We start from the raw sequence: 26045 nt of genomic DNA, 5'->3' as shown, positions 1-26045 counted from the left end.
GAAGTAATTCTTTTCCTTGGAAGTTTATCTCAGTTGATCAGCTTTTACAGTGCCCTTGTGCCTAGTGTGGTTAGATTAGGTTACCTGATCCTGGATTAATCATCATTCACTACAGTGAGTATTACTTTTAAATAATTAAATAAGTGACAGAGCCTTGGTACTGGGAGGCATGGGATTGCATATTTCAGTTAACTTGTAGTTACTTAGAATAAAATAACTCGCACCGTATAAAATAATCGGCATGCTACAGTAGAAATTATGATTATATCCAATTGCATTTCTGGTGTTAAATACTTGTGAAGTTGCAAAGAGGGAGGAGATTTTTAAGATTTGCTGTTAAGGTTTCAGGATCATTCTACTAAGCAATGAGTGAAGCACCCATATTGATTTTAGGTCTTTAGGTTAAGTACTATAATTAGAGACTGATGTTAACTACTTGCAAAATCTGACACTGATACATTGATTGGGGTTGTTTTTACCTTTGCTTTACCAGCAGAGTTTTGTGTATGCCATCTTTTCCATCTCTTCAGTCATGTCCTTGCAAGGGTGGCCACAGAGGGAAAAGTGACTGCATAGCATCCACAGTTGCTATCACCAACAATATTGAGTCGCTGCCATTAGGATCAAGGATTATCAGGTAAGAACAATAAAGTTGGTTTTGGAGAGTTGTATAATACAGATATGATACGATATTTCTCTGAGTTTGTGAATGTTTAAAAGGAAAACCTTCCAAAGTACTTTATCTGGATCTCTGAAAGCACAGCCACTCTGTTAATACAAAATTGACTATATGACTTATACTTTTCTCTAGAAACAGTATGTGCATGATATGTAAGGCACTGGGTTTTCTGCCCAGTTGGCTGTGGAGAGCCACTTCATGTTGGTCTGGTGATGTGAATGGTCCTCAGATTTTGGCAGGAGAATACTTATTATTTAAGACTTTTTACTTAAACGTGGCCTGAATTATAAGTTAAAGGTATGAGTGACAAGAATTCTAGATTTTGCAGGCTGCTTGCTTCTAATGGCTGTTTTGGTTGGTGATAGCGTTCTTTTCAGTCTAGAACTTCCTTGACTTTTTTGAGAACATTCAGTGTTTGTGGGCCATGTTACATAACAACGTAGATTTTCAAACAGTTGCATATAGGATGTGAATCTTTTGTTACTGATGGATCTAAGTGTTTGCAGGGTTCCATGAGGGACGTAATGGTCTTCAATCATTCATGGGACTAACTTCCTGGTGTTATTTAGAATTCTTTCTACACTCCTGCATTTGTATGGGTACATCTCGTTGAAAACAAGTCTGGGCAACATCTTCCTGATTTTTAGGGTACAGCCATATCTCAGGGATACTGTAGGCCTGGTTCCAGACCACAACAAAAGAATATTGCAGTAAAGCAACTCTCAGGAATTTTTTGGTTTCCCAATTATAGAAGTTTTGTTTAAATTGTAATCTATTATGTGTGTAATCACATTATGTCTAAAAAACCAGTGTGCATGCTTTAATGAAAAAATATTTTATTGCTAAAACATGCTAACCATCTGAGCTTTCAGTTAGTCATGTTATTTTCCTTCTCAGAGGGTCTTGCTTCAAATTTGTTGGCTGCTGACTGAATAGGATTGTTAAAGGTTGTGGTGACTTTGGGAATTTCTTAAAATAAGACAACATTGAAGTTCACCCAACCAATTGAGTCTTTCACAGGACATTTCTCTGTAGCGTGCAGTGTTGTTTTTATAACACCTTACCCACAGTAGAACTTCTTTCAGAATTGGAGTCTGTCCTCTTAAATCTTGCCACTGCTTTATCAATTAGTTTTTTTTAATTAAAAAAATTTTTTAAACATAACACACAAACAGATGTTATTACCATATGATCATTCGATTCTTGATATATGATCAATAACTCAAAATATCATCACATAGTTGTATATTCATCATCATGATCATTTCTTAGAACATTTGCATCAATTCAGAAAAAGAAGTAAAAAGAAAAAGAAAAAAATTCATACATACCCTTATCCCTCCCTCTCATTGACTGCTGATATTCCATATACCCAATATATTTTAGCCTTTGTTTCCTCTATCTTTTTCTATACCCCTTACCATCCCTTTCATTGATTGCTAGCATTTCAATCTACTAAATTTATTTTAACATTTGTTCCTCCTATTATTTAATTATTTTAATGCATATGTTTTACTCATTTGTCCATAAGGTAGATAAAAGGAGCATCAGACACAGGGTTTTCACAATCACATAGTCACATTGCAAAACCTATATTGTTAAACAATCATCTTCAAGAAATGTGGCTACTGGAACATACAGCTCTACATTTTCAGGCAGTTCAATACAGCCTTTCCATTATACCTTAATTAAAAAGGTGATATCTATGTAATGTGTAAGAATAACTTCCCAGGATAACTTCTCGACTCTGTTTGGAATCTCTCAGCCATTGACACGTTATTTTGTCTCATTTCTCTCTTCCCCTTTTTGGTCAAGAAGATTTTCTCAGTCCCTTGATGCTGAGTCCCAGCTCATTTTAGGATTTCTGTCTCCCTCGTTGCCAGGGAGGTTTTCACCCCTGGGAGTCATGTCCTACTGTGCTGGTTTGAAAGGATGTATGGACCCTAGAAAAGCCATGTTTTAATCAAAATCCCATTTTGTAAAGGCAGAATAATCCCTATTCAATGCTGTATGTTTGAATCTGTAATTAGATCATCTCCCTGGAGATGTAAACCAATCAAGAGCGGTTGTTAAACTGGATTAGGGGAGATGTGTCTCCATCCATTTGGGTAGATCTTGATTGGTTTACTGGCGTCCTATAAAAGTGGAAACATTTTGGAGAATGAGAGATTCGGAGAGAGCTGAGAATGCTGCAGCACCATGAAGCAGAGAGTCCACGAGCCAGCAACCTTTAGAGATGAAGAAGGAAAACGCCTCCTGGGGAGCTTCACGAATCCGGAAGCCAGCAGAGAAAGCTAGCAGACGATGCTGTGTTCACCATGTGCCCTTCCAGCTGAGAGAGAAGCCCTGACTGTGTTTGCCTTGTGCCTTCTCACTTGAGAGAGAAACCCTGAACTTCATCAGCTTTCTTTTGAACCAAGGTATATTTCCCTGGATAAATGCCTTTAATTGGACATTTCCATAAACTTGTTTTAATTGGGACATTTTCTCGGCCTTAGAACCATGAACTAACAACTTATTAAATTCCCCTTTTTAAAAGCCATTCTGTTTCTGGTATTTTGCATTCGGGCAGCTAGCAAAGTACAGCACCTACGTAGAGAGGGAGAGGGCTGTGAGTTTGATTGTCATGTTGGCTGAGAGAGAGAGAGGGGCCACATCTGAGCAACAGAAGAGGTTCTCTGGGGTTGGCTCTTAGACCTAATTTTAAGTAGGCTTAGCCTATCCTTTGTGGGGATAAGTTTCATATGCGCAACCCCCAAGATGAGTGTTTGGCCTATTACTTTCGTTGTCCCTACATCTTGTGAGAATATTGGGAATTCTTCACATGAGAAAGTTGAATTTTCCCCCTTTCTTGCCATTCCCCAAGGGGACTTTGCAGATACTTTTTTATTCACTGTTCAAATCACTGGAATTTATCGGGGCATCACTCTGGATAAACCTCCAAAAATCTCATGCCCAAATCAAGCTTCCATGTACTCGGTGTTCATTTAAACTGTCCACGTACTAGGAAATGAACTAGTCAAAAGATAAATTTTGTACCAAAGAAACATGTTTTATTTTAGTCTCACACAAAAGTTAAAGTTTTAAAATTTTACCAAACTTAAATTTATGTAAATACATTTAAATCTTTGTCATGTCACAGCATCTTCACCAGGAGTAGATCTCAAGGAACCACTAATTTTGCTCTCATCTATAAGAAATAACTGATCTGTTCAAGTTTTATGTGAGATTGCTACAATTCAGTCAAAATCTTCAGGCTCCACTTATAATTCTAGTTCTCTTTCTATTTCTGTCTCATCCACAGTTACTTTCTCCCCTGAAGTCTTGGACCCCTTTCAAAGTTATCCATGAGGGTTGTAATCAACTTCTTCCGAATTCCTGTTCATATTTTATTTTTGCTGTCTCCCATGAATCGTGAATGTTCTTAATGGCCTCTAGAATTGTGAGTGCTTTCCAGGTTTTCAGTTAACTTTGCCCAGATTCATTAGAGCATTGGCTGTCAATGACATCTGTAACCTTAGGATATACACGCTAAGTAATACTTGAAAGTCAAAATTACTCCTTGTTCTATGGGCTGCAGAATGGATGTTCTGTTAGCAGGCATGAAAATAACATTAATCTCACTGTACATCACCATCAGAGCTCTTTTGTGCCCAGGGTCATTGTCAATAAGTGCCATATTTTGAAAGGTTTTCTGAGCAATAGGTCTCAACATTGGGCTTAAGATATTCAGTCAACTGTGTTGTAAAAGGTGTGCTTTCAAATAGGTGTGCTGTCACCTAGGCTTTGTTGTTCCATTTATAGAGCACAGGCAAAGTAGATTTACTGTAATTCTTAAGGATCTTAGGATTTTTTTGCAATGGTAAATGAACATTGGTTTCAACTTAGTCACTAGGTGCTAACAAAAGAGTTAGCCCCTAACAAAAGAGTCTCCCTGTCCTTTGAAGATTTTAAAGTAGACATTGACTTCTCTATGAGTCTGAAATGGCATGCTCTTCCAGGGGAAGGCTGTTTCATTTATACTCTGCATTTTAAATAACTTTATTCAAAACCTTCATCAGTTTTCTTAGCTAGACCTTCTGGATAAGTTGTTGCAGCTTCTGCATCAGCACTTGTAGCTTCATCTTGCATTTTTGTGCTAAGGAGATGGCTGCTTTCCTTAAATCTCATGAACCAACCTGTGTTAGGTTCACACTTCTTCTGCAGCTTCCTCACATCTCTCAGCCTTCATAGAATTGTAGAGAGTTAGGGCTTTATTCTGAATTAACTATTGGCTTAAGGAAATGTTGTGGCTGGTTTGATCAATCAGACCACGAAAATTTTCTCCATATCAGCAACAAGGCTGTTTTGCTTTCTTATTTGTGGGTTTATTGGAGTAGTGCTTTTCATTTCCTTCAAGAATACTTCCTTTCTGTTCACAGTTTGGCTAAATGTTTAGCTTAAGAGGCTAAGCTTTGGGTCTGTCTTGGCTTTCAATATGCCTTCCTCACTAAGGTTAATCATTTCTAGCTTTTGATTTAAAAGTTAATAGTACTCTTCTTTTACTTGAACACTTCTTCTTTTCACCTGGAGAGTTATTAGTTGACCTAATTTCAGTAGTATTGTGGCTTGGAATGGAGAAGGAGAGAGATCAGGGAACTGCTGGCGATGGATCAGTCAGGACACACGCAACATTTAATGATTTAAGTTCACTTGGGTGTGGTTCGTGGCGCCCCAATACTATTGCAATAGTGACATCAGATGACATGTCACCATACAGGATATAATAAGGAAAAAGTTTGAAATACCGTGAGAATAACCAAAATGTGACACAGACATGAACTGAGCACATGCTGTTTGAAAAATGGTGCCAATAGATTTGTTCCCTATAGACATGCCAGAAACGTTCAATTTGTAAAAAAATGCCTTATCTGTGAAAAGAAGTAAAATGAGATGGTGTGTATATACACATTTATTAACTATGATTTCATTATGTTAACTATTCACTATAGGTTGGGTTTTCATTGTGATTTACAGAACAGTTTCAAGTAGAATTCTGGGATTTAATAGTTATGCTACCTTATAATTTGTTTGAATTCTGGTTTTCTATATTTATATATGTTAGGTAAACGACTCAATGCAAAATTATTTTTAAGTCACTTAGGTAGACTCCTCCATAGAGTTATTGGTCTCGTGAAATGGAGTTTAGATTTAGGAGTCTTGTAATTAATGTACTGATGCCTGTTTCTTACAAATTTTTACTTGTAATAGAAATTATAATTTGATAACAGTGCTACTTATGTAAATGCAAAAAAATGCTCAGTGTATGCATTTTTTAAGTAAGTAAAGCAGTGCTATCATGGAATGTTTTTGTAGTGGTAGAATGACATCTCAGCCTGAAATGGGATATTTATGAGTTGCACCTTTTTCAGTCTTCTGTGATATACTTTTGTCCATGTAGGTGATGACTTTGAAGGGAAGAGAATTTGAGTACTGAATTTGCTGACCTGACTTCAGTGTGGGTCCTTTCAAATAGTGTTTCAATGGAATTGAAAACCAGGTAAAATAACCTTGTAAAGAAAAATAGGAATTTATTGTAGAGGCCTTGGCTAGATTCATGATGACACAGGACCTTGTTTGAACATAGTGATATTAAAATTTGAGCTTAAATGACACTCTGAAATCCAGTCAGTGAGCCTCACTAAAGTTTCAGAGCATATTATCAGTAACACTCAACATAAGAAAATATGAAAAAACTAGAAATGGCAAGTGTAAAATTGTACTCTGCTTGTTCCTTAAATATCTTTTATTTTTTTAAATATTCTGAGCTAATTATTTTTTTTTTTATTTTATATATTGTTGAAAGCAAAGCAGAAGCTCTTCCTTGGATCACAGGAGGAACACGCATTCGGTGAGATGGCCACCAACTTGGATATGTCCCTTACTTAAAATGAGACTACCACTTCTTGGGTCAAAAAATGACTGCCAGAGTTCTAGGGTTTTAAGTGCTGTCCAGGAAGGAAGGAAACAAATACTAATGGAACTTATATTTTGGAACACTGAATGTGCTTAAATGCCTTTACATGAATACTGTTTGTATTTGAGGACAATTGATATTTTTTCTTCAATTGTATGCTGTTGATCAACCAGTACAGAGCCTGTCATCAAATAGATTTTTAAGAAATCCTAAGTGAATGAAAGCAAAAGCATTAACAAGCTTTAGGAATTTTGCATTTGCTTCCTTGGTGAAATGTATTTGAATAGAATACATCTATTCTATTCTATCACTTGTGTTAATAATGCTAAATACCTTGTCATGATATTTACATTGTATTTGTGGAGACAAGTTTTATTCATTTTATTCAAAAAGTAGAAATCTGTAAATGATACTTGAGTTCACAAGAGTGAGAAGTTCTCTCAGTGAAATAGGGAAGTTCTAATAAATAGAAGAACAAGATTTGAGATGCAGACCAAGGATATTAAGTATGGAAAAAGGAAGGTGCAGAGCATTTTAGATGTTCCTGTTGATAAAGGGCTGCGTTGCTCATGTGGCAAGCTAATATTCTGTAAAGAGTAACTTGGCTATTGTTATTGTCAGAGAGAATTAGAAATTGGTTCTGAGATAGTTCAGTAAACCTGTGGACTAGGAGGTGCACAACCCTGAAGTGACTTCTGCTTTGTACTTCAAGGATTTTGTTACTGTGGTTGTGGTATTCTCTTTGAAAGAGACATATATTTGAAGAAACAGTTCTACTAGTTCTTTTTCCACTTTTAATATCATCACTGCTGTGCACTGAAATCCAAAATGCCTCCTTGCCTATGATATGAGAATTTTAATTTTGAATGGAAATGGTTAGTAGAAGACTTAGGTTAATTTCCTTTTCTGAGAAAGATTAATTTTAAAAAGTGGCACTCCTAGTAAGATTCGTGAAGAAGTCTTATCGTTTGATTAGTTTTTTCTTTGTCTTAAACTAATTTGTTTTAAACTAAAAAACAACACATATTCAAAGTTGAAATTCAAATTAGCATTAAAAGATATATATTTTAAAAAAACCTATAATTATCATTCCTGTTTCCCCCCAAAATAAACACAATTAGCTGTCTCTTTGCCATTCCTCTTGAGAAATTTTCAATTTAACTGAAGATTTGATGATTATTAATCATTTCTTGTTTTACAGTTGATCAGGATAACAAAATGGCCTTAAGGAAGTAAATATTAGCACATTTAAATTGTATGGGATATCTATTCCTACCTTATTTATGCATATAAATTATTTGTATAGCTATTTATAGAGATCCCTATATGTGTGGTCATTTTGGCCACAAAATAGTTGAAAAGAAACCTACTGTTCCTGATAGTCAGTAATTTTATTTCTACAAAGAGATATGTATCAGGAAAAGTTGCACGTTTTACTATTTCCATGATTTAAAAAACTTGGATTGTATTAATTGGACTATTTCACTTCTTGTGTCAGTTGTTGGAACTTAGTTTAGACCTTCTTCAAAATCTCCATGTATCAATAGACCTATTATTGTACATTGTGCTTTTCGTCTAGTCTGCCTTAGTTTTTTTAAGGCAGGAAATTTATTGAGAGGCTCTGCAGAGGGGGTCTAAAGTCTAAACTCTAGCCTTTTTGGGGAGGAGAAGAGAATATCTTTTATAACGGAGGAACTGAGGGTTTTTCTGGGCATGGGGAATTGGCAGATTCTTGTTGGCTGTTTTGAAAAGTGGGGGTCAAGTAAGCAGTTGGCAGCTGTTCAGTGGTGGGTTCAAACCAAGCTTGGCAATTACTGAGGTACGAACTGGGAGTTAAAGAGGTGGGAACTGGGTGAGGTGGGAACTGGTTCTGTCTGGGTTGTTGCCCTGTATGGTTAATGAACGCAGCAGTTTGGTAAAGGGCCCCTCTGAATCAACCCAGACAAAGGGGGCCTTTACCAACCTGAGGGGTTCCCTGACATCCCTTTTTGTTTTTATAACATGAAAGTGGACAAGACAAGATGCCAGACATATAGGGAATGGGGTCAGAGTCGGGGCATCAGTCTGTTCTGGCTACTTCCTGCTGTTACAGGGTGGAGTTAAATTTGTTTTCACTTGACCAGACATCTGGAATCTCCATCTCCTTTCACATGGGCTGGTATCTGTATTCCTACAGTAGCATTACACTTTTGACATGTTCCTGGGTTAGGTCTGTACTGTTTCTGTAGGGTAGTAAAAAGTTTAAGGCGAGAGGGATCAAAAATTTAGAAGTAGACAGTGGCTGCTGTTGATGTTCCTACAAGAGAAGTAACCTGTTGCCAACAGTCTGATTTGTTATTGTTCGGACAGTTATGCGAATAAAGTCAGTTAAGAGTTTTAAGAGACTTAAAAATGAGGAAGGATATCTGGGTGATGACTCTTGAACTGCTTCAAAGCTGAAAAGGGATTTGTCATTAAGGAGTAAAGGGATGATATGATGAAACTGGTTGTTGTACTTGGGAAGTCTGACATCTCTGGGTTTTAGAGGTTTGAAACAATTGGGAAGTTTTAAGACTTTGAAATTTGAGTAAAAATTTGAGCAATATTTTATAGAGCACAGGATATCTTTAGGATTCCTGGAAACACTGTTCATTGGGTTTGCCATGTTATGGAAGTTTGCAATATTTGACTGAAACTTGCATAGAAATAACCTCCAGAATGACCTCAACTTTATTTGAAATTTCCTAGCCATTGATACTATTTATTTTCCCCCTTTTAGTCAGTTAATCCACGATGGACTGCCTTAATTTTATTTGGCCATCCTCATTTATTCTTCCATTTCTTGTTTAATATTTAACCCTGAAATACTTTGTTGGGTGTGGTAAATATTATCTAGTTCCTGAAATTAGTTTATAATAATATGCTGGGGGAAATAGCAAGTTCTTGATTTTATGTCTGTTTGGATGTTTGTGGTGATATTTGAAGTATTTCTGTTTAGATTTATTGGTTGATTTGCTTGAGGAAATAAGGTATCACATATGTAATTCCAAGAAATCTAAGATCTCAGTGTTCTATCAGATTGTTTTGTTTTGTTTTGGTCTATGACTTTTTTTCTGTTTTTTTTCTCTCCTTAATACTTTGCCAGTTGAGTGATACTGCTACTGTGGCATATCCATTGTTGCATAAAACTGATTTATTCTCTCAGGCCAAGGGGAGTGTCTGTGGGTAGAGATGTATGTAGTGTCTGCAGGTAAGAATCCATTTATAGAACTGTGCTGATTATTGTGAAAGACCTTGGCTGGATTTATGATGAGATATGTTTACCGAGCCTGATGAAGGGAAAGCTCATTGTAATTACTCTGAAGTCCAGCCTAAGTGTCAGCCAAGGGAATCAGAACAAAAACTTTCTGAAGATCAAGTTTATTAGACTGAATTTCACAAGTTATTTTTCCCATATATGTTGTGCAGGGTGGTGAGTAGGAACTGTAATTTTTTTCAGTGCAGTAGAGGAGGTTAATTTTAAATTCAGTACTACAGTTCCCTTTTTTGTAGGATATCTTCCATGTTTGTAGATTTGGCATATCTCACTTTTGTCTTCTTTCCACGATGCATTTCAAGTGATAACTTCAGGTGAGTAAGGATTGGGAAATGCTATGCATTTTTTCCGATTATTAGTATTTCCCAGTCTTATCATTGTATCAGACTTTCCTGAGGAGAAGTCCTTGAACTCCATGAGGCATCTTATCCATTTTCCACATAAATGTAAAATATCTAGTATTTTTTGAGACATTGTTTTGGTATAGGATGAGACCTTAATTATTCTTGTAATAAGTTACCATTTTCTGTTTCCTGCCAAGGCATAGTTGGTGAGTTAGAATTCTATGATTTAGTTAAGGGGATGAAATTGCTGATTTGTAGTTCAATCCCAGAGAGATGAAAGGTTTTGTGAAATGTCATGCTTTTCTTCAGTGATGACCTTCATGTACCAAGTCTTTAGTTTCACAATTTCCATAATATTTATCTTTGCTTGTATGAGTAATAGTTATTTTGTTATTTGTAGTTAGCATTCTATTATAAGTGTTTGTGCTTTATGAGGGAAGTAGTGATTAAACATGTAGTTTGGAAAAAAACGATATGATAAAACTACCATATGTAGTTGAAAATACTATGATTTTGTCTTCAAATTGTCATGTTAATTTGTCGATATGGTGTGTGCATGTGTGTATGTGTGTGTGTTTGCATACATATATGAATGTTTGATGTGAGACTTGTTACTGTTTGATAAGTAATTGGTTTAGGCTGTAAAGTTGTTGGGGTTCAGAAGATTAAACATTCTTTTAAGTGAGGTGTATTTTCATAGTTCTTTCCCTTATTAAGTCCATATTTTCCTGTCTTAAATTTTTAATGTATTTATTATCTCTAACATTTGTTTGGTTTCTCTTTGTGTAACCTATGCTGGCCTATAGGAATATGCTGAATGGATTGAGAGAAGTCAGATACCCTCTATTATCTGAATTAGACTAGAAGCATATAGTTGAATGAAAAAGGCAAAGAATGAGGGTGGGTTTCTGTCGGTATACTGTTAACTTGGAGGAAACACCTTGGGTGGTTGATGCAACCTATTGTGGGCAGACATTACTGGGGGAGGGGAAGCAGTCTAGCCCTGTGCTGTTAACCACATTTCTGGAGATGCTTTTTTGTTGTTGGGCTGATATTTATTTGGGGATCCCACCTCCCCATCTCACCCACATACTACCAAGGTGAACAGAAGGAGGAGAAGGAAGGGCAGGGCCCATAGCAAAGTTTTATAATCTTGCATGCAAGGGATAGTGGGGAGGAGGAAGAAGAAAAAGGAAGGAGAAAAAAATATAAATCCTATAATATATATTGTGGGGTGGGGATGATATGGAAATGGGATAGACATGAAGCTGAGGCATGGGGAGCTCCACTGGGGGGTGGGTGGCAGCGAAATCTTCTGGGGATGCTTTTTATTTACAGGTAGCTTAAAGGAAATCTTTTGTAAATAAGAATCCAGGAAAGGATATGGCATTTTAGGGTGTTGGCTTTATGATGTGACAGCAGACAATGTTCATTCTGCTAAGGGAATTTGAGATCTAGCCAAGCTGATTGATGGGAAGGGGCAATTTAATGAGAGTAATCAAGTGACTTAGTTAACAGTAGATGTTGAGCACACTGTTGGATGAGAAGAAGAGAGAAACCAAGACTAAAGTGATTTGGCCTGTCTTTTAGTTGTCCCCATGTGAAGGAAGAAATGGAAATTGAGTAGTGTCAGGATTATTCCAATTGTTAGCAATATGTGAAAGTAAGTTTAAATATTGGAATGATGTGGGTAGTTAGGAGATAGAATTGCCATTGATGTGCCAGTATGTGTGAATGAATAGTGAATTTTGAAAGGACATTGTCTTCTATAATAATCTAAATAATGCAAAATACTATATTCATTTATATTTTTCTTTTGCAATATTATAATAAGTAGGGATGATTAAAAGTAGCCATTGTAGAGTGCACAGGAGGTTCAGTGGTAGCACGCTTACCTGCCATGCAGGAGACCCCGGTTCACTTCCTAGTCCTTGCACCCACCCCTGCCAAAAAGCAGCCTTGGGGTCAAAAGGAGGGGAGGATAGATAAAATTTATTTATTTTATAATTTGGGACTATGAATTGGTACATCATTGATGAAGAAGCAGTTACTCAATTCGTTTAAATTTCTTACTTCATTTGAGGAAACAAGCTTATTTTTGATAATTATCTTAATGTATCACCCATACTAATTTTCACTTAAGAAAAAAATGGCCAATAAATTAAAATTTTCAGAGAAAAGTAGATGTCTGAGAAGACCATTTTAAAGAAAAGATGCAATCTTAATTATTAGCATATTGATTTCTTAGGCCTGGTAATTTCTTAATTGTCCTCGTGTGGGAAGATTAAGATTCTTAATCTAGTTTGCATCCATAGATAACAAATGCTGCATAACTTGACTTACCTTGTGAGCATGCATATGCTTCGTTTTAAATCCACTACTGGACTGTTTTAAATGGACCATAAACTGGATATGCCATTGGATTTCTGGGTGTTGAGTTTGGGAAATATGTATTTTCTTCGGAAATTTTAACACATATTATAACTTGCCTATGAATGCTCTGGTGGTTATATTTGGTGCTTAGATTTAGTATTTAGAAGTTTTATATTGCTTTCTAAAAAAGTCCTCAGTAGGACCATTTTTACTTGGAAGTTTTATAAAATTTAGTCAAGGCCTTGATTAGAACCACTGTGTAGATCTTACTCTATTCATTCATCTAGTCTGGCAGTAGCAAGACAACATTTCATCAAGTTTTCTTGCAATAATGCCATCCATATCATAGCTTGGCAAATGAGTATTTACTGAACTGAAAATGATTTCAGAGATATGAAACTTAAAATATTTAAAGTAGCCTGGACAATCTCTATTTCTGTCTTGAACCCTGCAAGATAGAAATGAAACAACAGTTCATAGACACTTCAACCAGGTTCAGAAGCATGGGCAGCAGCATATTGTTGTATATTGTCCTCATATTAAGTTGAACTTCGTTCTGCTGTTCAAGTATGCACATTTCATTGGATTATCTATGGATTTAGAAAGATAAAGACCAAGAATATTTTTCTTGATTTAGAGTCCCATGATCCTTTGAAAAATTTACTAGTAAGAGTCCTTCCAAGTAGGGATCACTTTTTTTTTTCCTGGCAGCATTTTAACATTTTCATTAGTAATACTTTATTATTAACTGCTTTTATGGATATAGTTATCTTACCAATTTTTGAAATACTTGGGGAAATTCTTTTTGGTTAATGATATTGAAATGGAAATATAAACTGCTCATTGAGTGTGGAATATGCATGACTTGTTCCATTGAATGTTAAGAGATCCCAGAGAATGAAATTAGACATGGAAAATATTTTATTCTTATTTGCTTAATCCTTCTTGGAATACAAAAGTCAAGCTCAAAGGCCTAGATTTTTTTTTTTTAAGAATTAAAAATTTTATTTTCACTGTTTAAAGTTTTTTTGTTTGTTTTACTCTGTCACAAATTTTCAAATGTATAGAATTGTAAATAAAATAATGAATTTCCATACACTCCAAACTAATATTTAACAAAGTTAACATTTTTCTAAATTTGCTTATCTTTTTTTTTGCTTAAATATTTTAAAGTATATGCAGAAAACCTTTTACTCCTAAATACTTCATTATTCAGCTCTAAAAAAGTGACTTTTTATATAACTTAAGTGACATGCTCATTCCTATCATTTGTTTCACTTAACCTTTTCTTTGATTTTTAAAAAATTGTAAATAACATACAGACATTCTTGACATGCATACATTCTTGACATGGTTACAGTCAGTGGTTCACAATATCATCACATAGTTGTATATTCATTACCATGGTCATCTTTTTGAACATTTACATCATTCCAGAAAAAGAAAAAAAAAAAAAACTTATACATGCCACACCACTTACCCCTCCCTCTCATTGACCACTAGTATTTCAACCTACTCAATTTATTTTAACCTTTGTTCACCCTATTATTTATTTCTTATCCATATTTTTTACTCATCTGTCCATACTGTAGATAAAAGGAGTATCAGTCACAAGGTTTTCACAATCACAGTCACATTGTGAAAGCTGTATCATTATACAATCATCTTCAAGAAACATGGCTACTGAAACACAGTTCTACAGTTCTAGATACTTCCCTCTAGCCACTCTAATATACCATAAAGTAAAAAGGGGATATCTATATAATGCATAAGAACAACCTCCAAGACAACCTCACAACTCTGTTTGAAATCTCTCAGCCACTGACACTTTATTTTGTCTCATTTCTCTCCTCTCCCTTTTTGTTGAGAAGGTTTTCTCAGTCCGTTGATGCTGAGTCCCAGCTCATTTTAGGATTTCTATCCCATGTTGCCAGGAGGTTTGCACCCCTGGGAGTCATGTCCTACCTGGTGGGCAGGCAGTGAATTCGCTTGTGGTATCAGCTGAGAGAGAGAGGCCACATCTGAGCAATAAAAGATGCTCTCTGGGGGTGACTCATTCACTTATCTTTTAATTCTCTCTTATTCTGTATAAGTAATAGAGTCACCTGATTCAAAATTCCAAAGGTACAAACGTAAAAGTAAAAATGCCTTTCATATCAACATCTGGCCATCTGAGAGGCAAAAAAGCCTAGATGTGTTTAACATAAATTTACCATTTTTTAGATATTTGTAATAGTTGATGGGATGGCAGCTGGTTTCCAAAGGATGCTTTTAATGGGAAATTTGGTAAAATTGTCTTCTGGAACAGAATTTTACATAGGAGTTTTTATGCCATTTTAAAAAGCTACGTAGCATTCTGTATTCATTTTTTGAGTGTTTATTTGTGGAGAAAGGCAAGGAACATGGAAAAGTGTTTTATACAATAATGAGAACAGTATTAGTTATTTTGTAGGTTTTGGGTGTATTTTGAATATCGAAACTATTTTGTATGAAGTAACCAAATATGTCATAGTTTTGTGACTTTGCTAAAATGACGAATGATATTTTTTGTAGAGTGAGGTAGAATAAATTGAATAAGTATTTTAGGTAGAGAATTGTTCACACTTCTCTGAAGTGATGTGTATTAAAAAATGCTTTGGATTATTGTAGGTTTTGGGGGGGACTATTCTGTATATAACTGATAAAGAAGACATTTTATTAACACTAGTCTATGGATGGAGGTCTTGGTTGTAAATATTATTCTTTAAATGTATGTGATGTAAGATTTTCTTTTGGCAATTCAGTTTGTGCACAGCAGTCCAGCCTCTCTAGTTTCACTTGGATATTTTGGGCTGGGTTTGGTTTTGTAGTCTCTATATAGACAGATGTATTATATTATACGATCTTGTCAAGCACAGAGGTGACTGAAAGTTTGCATTTCTTTTTTCATTTAAATTGTTAGACTATATAATTTTTGTTTGGTCATAAGATCTGGATTTAGAGGATAGAGAGTGGGAAGATTTTGGGGTGTTGTGTTCATATGTATATGTGCAGCAACAACTCTTAATATGGCCCCTATATTTTTGGTAAATATACTGTTAAGCATTTTTCTTTGCCAGTGAAATTATGAAATTGCCACTCAGTGGTAATATAAGCCCGGTGGATATTTTTATACCTTTTGTTTCTAATGCTAAATAATACAATGCTAAAAACTATTATGCTAGATAATAGTTTCTTGGAAATCTCATTTTCTGGCTGTATAAACCTCACTGTAAATACCTATTTTATTAGGAAAGAACCATTTTTGTTTGTAAAAACATGTTAAATCTAGCCTTTGTGTTTACTGGATCATTAACCTCAATGTTTTGGTTTTAAACACACACACACACACACACACACATATACACATATACATGTATAATATAATATAGAAAGTGATCTTAACAGTATAATATTTAGCTTAATATTTCATATTACACATGCAGTATATGAAATCAATGTTTGACAAGGTGCACCATGCTGGAAATGCCATTATAACTGTCAGTCTGTCTTTTATAATTTTGGTTTTTAGATTCTCCCCCAAACCCAGCTCCTTTGGGCACAGCTTTTATATAACATCTTGAAATTTCTACATGTGGGGTATAGCAAAGGTTAGAAAAATTCTCATTTGTCAATGGAATTGAATTTTAATGATAATAGTTGACCTTGTTTTAAAACATTTTTTCGTCATATAGTGATTTAGCTAATTTGTAAGGTTTTTTTTTTGGGGGGGGGGCGGGTGGAATAGAAATGGCATATCAAACCTGAGTTTAGTATAGATTGTGGAGCAGTCACAGAGATGTTTTGTATTATGCATCCATAACAAACACAGTTTTTATGCTGAGATTTTTTAACCTATAGGAATATTATATATCTGCATGTTTTGTAAATGTATTAATTATTTAATTATCAAATAATTTTTTCCCTGATAGACCTATTTCTATGTTGTTCTAAATAATTAGGTGGCTGAAAAGAGGTTTTGTGAATATAATTGTTTATGCTTTAAAATTGTAGTCCTTTATATATATGGATTGCTGTGATACCCATTTAAGTGTGTGTCTCTGTATGTGTGTGTTTATGTATGTACATGCATACATACGTGTGTATCAAATACTATTTATTACACGAAATAGAAAATTTAGTGTACCCAATCAAATTGGTAAACCATACCTATTATTGATTTATTTGGTTGCTGGATCGAATTATTGAAGTGTATTTTGTAAGTTGGATGGCTTTATGGCATTTTAATTCTTTTCCTATTGTTTTGAGGTTTTTAAATTAGCTATTATTTGTCTGCATAAAGAAATCACCATTCATATTTATAATATGCAGATATATAAAATGTTAATGTAATTGTTAGCTTGTCTCTCCCTGTGTTCAGTGGGTTGTTGGAAGGGAGGACAGAATAGAGAGCATTTAACTGTTGTATTATAATAAAAAAATTTTTTATATATCATCTGAACTTTTATAGGAATATAGAAATAACCGTGCCCCCCATACGCATACACACATAATAAGTAGCTTAATGATTAACCCTGGTAGAAAAAAAATTTCTTTGTGTGTTTACTCGGTGACTTTGTCTATGGGGAGAGTGATTAGGTAATCATGTGTATAGTATTCAGATATATTTTTTGTACCAACTGTCCTTGTAGATTTGCAGGAATTGCTGTCATAATGTTAATATTTTTTACTTAAAAAATTATAGATCAGAAGGGTTTTTTTCTTTTTTCTTAACAAAATATACACCAAATCTCCAGACTATTGAGTGAGATTTTTAGATGACTGAGTATATAGTTATTATTTCTCTAAAACATGAGGTCTTTTTAGATGTATTCATATTGCTGATATACATGTATTTACATTGGCTTCCCTCTGCTTTTTACTGGTTTTTCAGCTGGGATATGGATATACTGGGTATTTTTTTTATCTTATATCTATAATACTCACTGCTCTTGCTTTATATTTTGTTTATAGAGATTGCAGATATACATATATTCTATAAACATGTTAAAAGTTTGGAATATTTAACTTAAGCAGACATTTATTTTTAAGAGCTCTGTATGGTGGCTATTTTGGATTATGGTTAAACAGCTGTGTTGTATAATAATTTAGTAACACTTCAAGTTTGTCAATATAGATTGTTCATATAAAATTATAGTGTAGAAACTTTTTTGATGTGGATTATTCATTTTTGCGTAATCTTTGTTGGATTGCTGTAACTTCTATAAATCAAAAATGGGTTAACCTCTTGGTTAAATAACAAAAATATTTGTTTATATATAAATTGTCAAGTTAAAGATGGTGATAGAGTGATTATTAAAATGCTTTTTACCATATATTCATATAGAAGAAAAATTCAGAGTGTAATCATTAAACTTTCTTGTCTATTTAATACCTCTGCCTATTTAAAGGGCATGTAGGTACATCTTACTTTTCAGGAGGTACTTAGGTTCATGATGTGATTCATATTCACAGAGAACTTTTCTCCAAACTGGTTCTTTGTGCATTTGTTGTATGGGAATATTCAAGACAACTTTATAAATAATGGGCAATTAAGAATTAGTTTTAAACGCTAATTATTTCTCTGTATACGAAGTCTCATGAAGTATAATTTTGTACCTGTATCGTTGTAAATTTGTAGTGCTTTTATCTTTTGCAGTTGACTTGGCAATGAAATTGCTGAAAAACAGACTCCTGTAGCTAGGCAGAATTTGTCATATATTTATTTATTAGAAGGAGAAAATGACGAGATTGAAGGAATTTATGCCATTCTCATAGAAGACTCCCATTGTATTAAGTTGGAAGTATATTTTATTTGTTAAATTGTACTTGGAAAACCATATACATTAATTTGGTAAATTCATTGTGGATGCACTGAACATCCTGATATGATAGGCCATACATCTAATTTTTGCTGTTTCAAAATATGAGCTTGTTAAAGAGATTTTTATGCTACCTCTTGGAACTATACACAGATCTTCTGTATGTGTTCCCTTGATTGCATGACAATATTCAAGACAACGTTGTAAATAATCAGATAGTTCTTAATTTTTAACATCTAGGATTTCTAGATGTATAGAGTCTCACAAAGTATAATTTGTAAATAATTCATTGTAAAATTTCATGGTTTCATTATTTTCTTCAGGTAAATCTTAGCAGTATAAAATTGTGAGTTGTTTGAGCGATATACATTTTAGTATCTGTTTATTACATTGTTAGGGTAATGAGAAAAGTTTTCTGCTTTCTTCTTTTGCAGTTATTACTTAGATTTTAGCCATTGTTTAGTGCTTGTGTACATTAAAAAATTGTACCTAAATACTTTTGCAGTTGGATTTTGTTGCTGATAGGTCACTCTATAAATATAGATTTGTAACCATTATGGGAAATGTCTTTGTATAAAGTAAATTTTATTCTACCTCTTTGAACTGTTCAATATTGAATTTAGTTGCACTGCTTGACAACATTCAAAACAATCTTGTAAATAACAGATAAACATGCCATTTTAAGTATTTCTGAATAACTAGAGTCTCACAGGGTATAAATTTGTAAATATTTCACTGTAAAATATCATAGTTACATTGACTTCTGTTAAAGTTTTGGCAGTGCAATGTTTAATTAATAATTGATCTCTTAAAGTTACATAACATTTTGGTGTTTGTATACTAGGTTTTGGGGAAGAATCAGAGATTGCCGCTTTATCTTCAAAGTATTATCCTATGTAGAAGAAAACTTCAGCCCATGGGCTGAAGTTTTTTCTTAAGTATATGATGTAGCAAATACCAAGGGTTATAATCTAAACCCTGGGCTGTATTTTACCTGTATTTTATCTTTAGGAAAGACAAGGAAGACATAACAAAGCAATTATTTTAAATCAAGATATTCAGAGTTAGAAAACATTCAAATTGTTAAACAATCATTGTTATTTTGTTACACTATGTATGTGCATGTATACATGTACAAAGAGTACATATATATGGTCTTGACAGATCTATGTATATATGTATATGCATATACTCACCCATAAAATTAGATTAGGAGTATAGACCTGATACTGGTTTTTAAAAAGGGTATTACTTATTTCTACTTATTTACATTTCATTTTAATTTGAAAATTAATAGTATTTTCTAAGCTTAAAATATTTCTATTATAGCCAAGCTTATACTAATTTTTATATTAAATAAATATTCTGGTCATATCAATTGCTAATCTGCTTCCGTATATATACATATATATATAATTTCTGTGTTTATGAACATTCTGTTTTACTTTACTTTTAACATTTTTTTCTTTGAGGTAGTTATATTCATATATTATGTATGATAATTAGACCCAAATGCCAAAAGTTTTCTGTATCTGTGTTGTATGTAAAATAAGTTCTGGAAATTTCTTCTGAGGATATTATCTAGTATTGATTAAAATATAAATCAGTATATCTTTTCAAACAATTTTAGCAATGATAATCAAAATTAAGCATGTATAATTTATGAAATGGTATAAATTTTTGCTGGGGGTTTATATATACCAATTCTAGAAAATTTACAGAGAAGAAAGACTTATAGTTTGAATATACTAACAGATAGTAACTTGTACATCTGAAATATCCAGCAATAAATATAAAGAGGAAGAAATTATTGTAGTTCACCTAAACATAATACAAACTTTGGAAAAAAAATTCTTGAATCAAAAAGTGTAATATTTTAAATGATGTTATTTTTGAAGAAGCATAAATTAGTTGTCTTTGTTTACTAAGGTATGTGTATGTTGCTTCTAGTTACTCTAAAGAGAACTCTTGATGATAAATTATTTCCACAGCATGGAAAATAATTAAATAATTTCATAGTCATTGTTATAATGGTGATTATTTTATCATGTTTATAATTTTTGTATATGTGAATTTGCAGAGTAAAGCATGCATGGTTTACATGTTGGTTTATTGCTACATGAAAAAATAGGAAATGAATATAATCATATGTGAGTAGAAGATTGTTTGGAAGAACACATCATACAGTGGTGGAAACACAAGAACTGCTTCTATGTTCTGCATTTGAATTTGTAATGTTATTTAAAATGAACATTTAAACAACAGAGAGGGAGGTGTTTATAAAGGCAACCTGTTTGTTCCTTCATCCATCCTTGCCTTTCAAGGTTTTGGGAGCGCTGGCTGTTGTATTCACCTTTGTTTTCCTACTGGCTATTATGAATGGTTTTTGTGAATGATCATCCAAAGAACATGCAATTTAGAGACTAGTGCAGCAGAGATTCTTAAAACATTAAAACAAAGCATATTGGATCACCTGAGGAAAGAAGCTAGACTCTGGGCGATGGGATTGGAGGTAGGTGCCAAAGATAATATCTAGGTCGACAAACATTTGAGTAAAGAAAATAGTCCTTGAAAATTAATATAACCCAGAAACATTTAAAGATGATTACTATTCATAGTGGAAATGCCTTATTTGTGGGTGCTGATAATAGTTGTGAGTAGTTGTTGGATGAGAGTCTTTAGGAACAGATTGTGTTACCCTTAATTAATTTCTGAGAAAGAGATAGTGGAATTTTTAAATTCTTTCTGCAGTGGTTGAATCTGTCAGAAGGATTTCAAGTAAATATTTATAGTTACAATAGTCTATAAGATTATTCAAATTAGCAAGGGAAGCATTTGATATAAAGGTGATCTGATCAAGTCGTCTCTCTCGCTAGTCAAATTTACTGGTCCAGCGTTCCCTATGCCTGACCAGCGTAAATTTACCCTAAATTATTATGTTCAGATGCCTGATTTGTATCTAACCTTTGCTAAATTGTACATTGTACTTTTCAGGTGATCATGAGGCTAAAAAGACATTTGCAGATAATCTCAGAACTGCTGACATTTTCAGAAACTCTAACCATTCAGCTGTACACTGCAGGTAAGAAGTTAGTAAATAAAGAAGTTCTGCTTAAAGAAGTTCTGTTTTGGAATGAGGCCCTTTGCCTAGGCTCAGGAAAATAATTAATATTGGTACAGATATTGTTCTTGGGGACCTTGAAATTATCAGCTGTGCCTGCACATTGATGAATTAGTGAATTAGAGATATTACACCAAAGTAAAGGGGTTGGTAGATATTATACCAAATTAGATATTACAGCAAAGTAAAGGGATTATTATATGTATTCCTTCATTTAGTTTACTTATAGAATCTTATAATGAAATTGACCAGGTGTCCAAAAATTAGAAATCGTGAAATGGGGAAGTTGTGAAATGGGGAAATCAGATATTTTGTGTTGTGATAATGATAAAAGTTATAGAACCAATAAAAAGGTGTTGATACTAAAAAGTGGTAGTGTCATGTTTGATGTAAAATAGGCCAGCTACAAATGATGAAATGTTTATAAGTAGAGTTTTTTTTTTTAAACAAAGTTCAGCATGGCTCTCTACTTTCCCTGCTTATTAAACTGTTCCATTGGAATGTTGTATATCTCGCCCTGCAATGTTTTCCTTTTTCCCCTGCCAGGAGATGAAAGTTCCAAGAAGGTACACTTTTGCCATCTTTATTTTTAATACCAAGAATGGTACCACCAGTGAATGATACTCTGCTGTATTCATCACTGACAGACTCTTCACTCCCAGGAATAACCCTTGGAAATACAATTGTAAGGCAGTTGAGTACACATTTAATGGGGTAGGATGCGATGGGATAGGGTAGGAATGGTTAGAGGGACTTTGGTTAGACAGGAATTATACACCCTGATTTTCTTAAGCTTGGTGACTTAAAAAGTTACTGAGCACTGCTATCAGTTTAGGTGGTAGTTATTGCTCTATAACAGTAACTGAAGCAATCATTGTGTTATATCCGTGTATTCAGTGGGTCAATACTGCTGACAGCATCCAGAATGCTTGTGAGATCAACTGGGAAATCTCAGATGGCTGAGGGTGATTCAAAAATCTGGATGATTTGATGCATCTGGAGGCTTCTTTAGTCACATCTTTGGTATATGGTTTGGAATTACTTGAAATCTGATTCAGTTGAGTCTTTCAATTAGAGTAACTGCATACACTGTTTCCCAGAGGAAAGTATTCAGAGAGAGCCTTGTGAAAAGCTGTGGCTTTTATGATTCTCAGAAGTCATGCACCATTACTTCTGCCACATTTTATTGGCTAAAAATGTCATGTGGCCAACACAAACTCTAAAATTACTGTAGCACAGCATTTAGGACCTCATGAAAGAGGGCACAGTAGTTAAATGATAAACCTGTGAAGATTCCTAGTAGGTGTTTTTTAAATTTTGTGGTCCTTCCATGCAGTGTTTCCATCATAACCTGTATCTATCCCTATGAGGTCAGTTTCTAAATTGATATTCAGAATTCTGCATTTCCACGTAGTCTAAATTTCTAGCACATGCTTTTTAACAACCAGAAAATGGATTGCTTGCTATAGGATAAAGTTTTCTTTATTTTTTTTAATTTGGTGAGTTTTGGAGAAGACTAAGCAAGAATAGAAGACATATATGCCATTAAGTCAATTTGGGGAATACAAAAGGGAGTTGAGCCCAGGTGGAATAGGCTGATAGCTTAATGTACAAAGTTGCAGAAATGCTAAAGCTATGTAACTGTCTAAAATAATGAGTGGGAACTGTTGTTAAAGAAATGAATAATATTCTGACAAATGGAGAATTCAAAGCTCTGAATGCATTCAAACCCCATTGCATCAGCAGTTGCTTTTCATTTTTACTTCTTTTCCTACTATTCCCCTTTTAGTTTGCTGCTCATATCTAGATAGAATGATGATGACTTGGGGGTTGTCTACATAACAGTTTTGTTGGCCAGCTGGAATAATGTTTAAGACCTGTAGCTTATTTCCAGGTATCATTGTAAGGTCTCTATCTTTTTAGTATGGTTAGTATTTTTCTAATAAAATAAATTGAACTAGGTTTGTTCTTTTCATTGTAATGTTTAGCTATTTGAATTCTAGGCACTTCATGTAATATTTAGGCATTGTCTGTTATGTTGCCTATACAGAAATTCATGTAGACTGCATGAAATAACACTGAATACATAGTTAAAACCAAATATATATTTGAAAAGAGATGAGTGAAAATGTTGAAAAAATCTGTTTATCCATTTTAGCAAGGGTATTAGAAGAAATAACCCCTATATTTAACTTTCTTATTGTTAGGAAATTCTGGAAAGAATTGTGTACCACTTGCTATTTCTTCATAATATATTGAATTTCACATTTCATTTTATGCAAAATGTTAATTAACCCTTAGAGATCTCATAGGGTGTGCTTCTCACCTTTTTTACACTCTCCCTCTGTTTCCTCTCAGATGTTGACTACATAGGAAACTGATATCATTGCTTCTGCCATCTCTTTCACCAAAAGTAAAATACAGTCTTCCCAAGGCTTGGAGAGTCCTCCTTTTTCTGTGTTGGAGTAGGCACTTCTTGAAGATAAGAAAAACTGGACTGAAAAATGAAAAAGCTCACATTGATAAAGTGACCCAAAGTGTATCATCATGAAGAATTATAACTAGGCATGTTGACTGCTTTCATTTTTGTCATTGAACTAAATTCCAGGAGCTTGAATGGTGGAGACATTACACAAAGAAGCTCAGGGTGATGGAATTGAGGGTTCTATCTCAATGAGTCCATAAGTATGAAGTGCATATATTTTTAATTCTCACTTATTATAGGATAAATTTTTAAAGCTGAATCATAAAAAAAGCATTTTTTCAATAAATTTAGAAGATGTAATTTTTAAAGTATAATATATTCACTTCTGAAGTATCTTTTCTTCCTCCTAATTCCACTCCTCAGTGTTAACTGCTATTAATGGGGTTTTGTGTGCATTCTTTTGGGGTACGTTCATAAAAATTATGCATGTAGTTTTTTTGAAGGACCATAATTTTATTTTCCCTTTTAACACTCTCTTGAGCCCCTTGTTCTAATTTGGTTATATAACTTTAACATCTCTTGGTAAAAGAGATGGAAATTTATTGATTATACATTCTTTATATTTGCTACGAATTTTCTCTGCAACGAACATGCTTATATGTACATCAATTTGAATTTGTCCGACTACTTTATTGGAATAATTCCTGTGACTTGAAACTGCTGGGGCATAGGATGTGCAGAATTTGCATTTTGAGTGAAAATTCAGAATTCCCTCTTAATATAAAGCCTTTCTCATCAATTCTCTTCACCAGTTCCCTATTTCCTATAACTGTACAAATGTATGTATCGGTATTTTTAATCTTTGACAATGTAATATTGCAAACAATGTCAAGCTTGGTCATTGCATCATTAATAGCCCATTGTATTTCACGTTTCTCTTATGTTCTCATTTTTCTTGTAATGTTTTCATTTGTCTTGAAGTAATAGTTAATGTTGTTACTGATTTCTAAGGGCTCATTTACAATGAATGATGTTAGTCTTTTGATTTTCATTCATTGAACATAAAATAAGCTGTATTTTTTTTTTACCATTCTTTCTGTTTTATTTTTGGTTGTACAGAAGTTATGTATTCATATATAATCATTTTGTGTTGTATGGCTTTTGAGTTTTGTATACTTAAAAACATTTATATCAGTTGCATACATATGTTTGTGCTGTATTTTTTGTCATTTTTTAATGTATGAGTCATAACTTTGGTTCTAAAGCATTAAATTTCAAACTTACCTTCACTTGAGTAGTTACCTCTTATTTTAAGTTCTGCCATAATTTCCATATGTTATTGCTTATACTTTTGTTAATTTGTATGCCTAATCTGCGCTTGATACTTTTTAATTACCGATGATTTATGCTATCTTGTCTATTCCATTGAGTTCTATTTCATTTCTCTTCTTTTTCAGAATATTCCCTGTCTGTACTCAAATTTTTTCTCTAATTGATGCTTACAATAATTTTTCAAGTTGGAAAAGCAGTTTTAATTTCATTTGCTTCAAATTTAATAGATTAATTAGGAGAGAAATAGTATTTTTAAAATTGAGTCTTCCTATCCAACTACCAGGTATGTTTTTCTGTTTTTAATACAGTTTTTCTAATGCACTACTGCTACTACAGTTTTACTGGGTATTTTTTGTTTTCAAAATTCATTCTCGATCATTTCAGGGTCTTAATTTAGTGATCCTTCTGTATTTGTTTTCCCTTAATTTATTTTCTTGTAATACAGAAGCCATTTTTGTACACATTACTTTTCAAGCAACATTTCCTTTAATTTCTAAAATTATCCTTTTTTTATTTTTGTCTAGCACAGTTTATCATCTTTTGTTGTCTTGATAAAGTACATTAGTAGGTATTTCTAGAATATGTAGAAGTAGAAAGTGTCTTTGTTCATTTGCCAGTTATTGCTAACCTCATTAATTTGGGGTTTGTTTTAGAAAAAAATTTTGGTCACATTTTACAGG

The 26045-nt window shown here is 33.7% G+C and overlaps 2 long non-coding RNA genes and 2 other non-coding genes across 31 annotated transcripts in view; all 4 read left to right on the top strand.

Annotated features, from left to right (window-relative positions):
* Positions 1-6270: 6270 nt before the first annotated feature.
* LOC143652895 (small nucleolar RNA SNORD107) lies at positions 6271-6343 on the top strand. Its single transcript, XR_013160941.1, has one exon. It is a non-coding gene; the product is annotated as a small nucleolar RNA SNORD107 (small nucleolar RNA).
* A 1360-nt stretch (positions 6344-7703) lies between these two features.
* On the top strand, positions 7704-25301 carry LOC143652396 (uncharacterized). Of its 2 annotated transcripts, XR_013160638.1 has the most exons (5): positions 7704-10244; positions 20568-20999; positions 21482-21569; positions 22155-22293; positions 23967-25301. It is a non-coding gene; the product is annotated as an uncharacterized LOC143652396 (long non-coding RNA). The 2 variants fall into 2 exon arrangements; XR_013160637.1 differs by having other exon boundaries at positions 7704-20999.
* LOC143652891 (small nucleolar RNA SNORD64) lies at positions 9915-9982 on the top strand. Its single transcript, XR_013160937.1, has one exon. It is a non-coding gene; the product is annotated as a small nucleolar RNA SNORD64 (small nucleolar RNA).
* A 216-nt stretch (positions 25302-25517) lies between the features above and the next one.
* The window catches only part of LOC143652395 (uncharacterized), a 156144-nt gene continuing 155616 nt past the window's right edge, over positions 25518-26045 (top strand). For 17 of the 27 annotated variants that reach the window (XR_013160608.1, XR_013160630.1, XR_013160634.1 and 14 more), the window contains exon 1: positions 25519-25648. This is a non-coding gene — a long non-coding RNA (uncharacterized LOC143652395). Of the gene's footprint in view, positions 25649-26045 lie in introns of all 27 variants that reach the window. The other 10 variants (XR_013160617.1, XR_013160622.1, XR_013160613.1 and 7 more) reach the window with 5 other exon arrangements.

The sequence above is a fragment of the Tamandua tetradactyla genome, chromosome 12, assembly GCF_023851605.1.
Source record: "Tamandua tetradactyla isolate mTamTet1 chromosome 12, mTamTet1.pri, whole genome shotgun sequence".
In the NCBI taxonomy this organism is placed as follows: domain Eukaryota; kingdom Metazoa; phylum Chordata; class Mammalia; order Pilosa; family Myrmecophagidae; genus Tamandua; species Tamandua tetradactyla.
Note: the sequence above shows the minus strand (reverse complement) of the source record. Positions and strands in the feature narration are given on the sequence as shown.